This window comes from Condylura cristata, unplaced genomic scaffold, assembly GCF_000260355.1.
Source record: "Condylura cristata isolate star-nosed mole 26May11 unplaced genomic scaffold, ConCri1.0 scaffold00026, whole genome shotgun sequence".
Taxonomy (NCBI): domain Eukaryota; kingdom Metazoa; phylum Chordata; class Mammalia; order Eulipotyphla; family Talpidae; genus Condylura; species Condylura cristata.
In genome coordinates this window covers 21897236-21898094 of record NW_004567127.1, presented here as the reverse complement: position 1 = coordinate 21898094, position 859 = coordinate 21897236, and positions in this window count along the sequence as shown.

Genomic DNA, 859 nt, shown 5'->3' with positions numbered 1-859 from the left:
GGAATTGTGACTACCCGAGGGGGAGTGTCAGGGTGGGCAGCAAAGGGAAGGGGGGACCCAAGGAGCGTGATGGAGGAGGGTGATTGGTGCTTTGGTGGTGAGCATGGTGTGAAAAAGAATGGACTTAAGCCCATAAATATACACAGTGTTGTAAACCAGTGTTGCTCCAATAAAGTAAATGATTCAACGTTTAAAGCCACAACTCCAAGATGGTAAGATAAATAGCAAAAAATATTTCAAAGGATGGACTCCACTCTTTATAGCATTGTCGTGTTCTGCTTAGGGGAATCCAGGGAATGAATGAGCTATTCCGGCCATGTTTCTCTTTGTGCATGGGACACAGGGGGATCCTCTGCGTGAATAATTGTCAGGAGAGGTGCTTGCTTTTACCCTGGGAGGCTCCTTGTTTCCTAGAATGATGGTTTTACTCAGTGGTCTCTTAAAGATTTATTTATATATGCATACAAGAGCTGGGGTGTAAGCCAGAGGTGCAAGGGGGGGGGGGGTGAGAGGATTCACCAGAGACAGAGTGGGGAGCAGAACAGGTGAATCTACTGAAATACACTGCTGAGGGGAGCAGCATGTGAGACAGGAGAGGTCTGAGCATCATGGGGGAGGTGTCCCTGGCTAAGGATCGAACTCCATGGTGCAGTGGCTGGGGCTAGCTTCACAGTGGTGAGACTCAACTCCTCACACCACCAGGGAAGCCCCTACTCAGTGGTCTCTTAAAACACTGAGATGTGGCAGCAGCTTCCAGACAGGTTCAGAGCTCTGTCACTGACCAGCTGAAGCAGCATTTCAAATTTGGTGAATGATGCAATGCATGGAGATAAGTTCATTCACTGGTAACCTTTCCTTT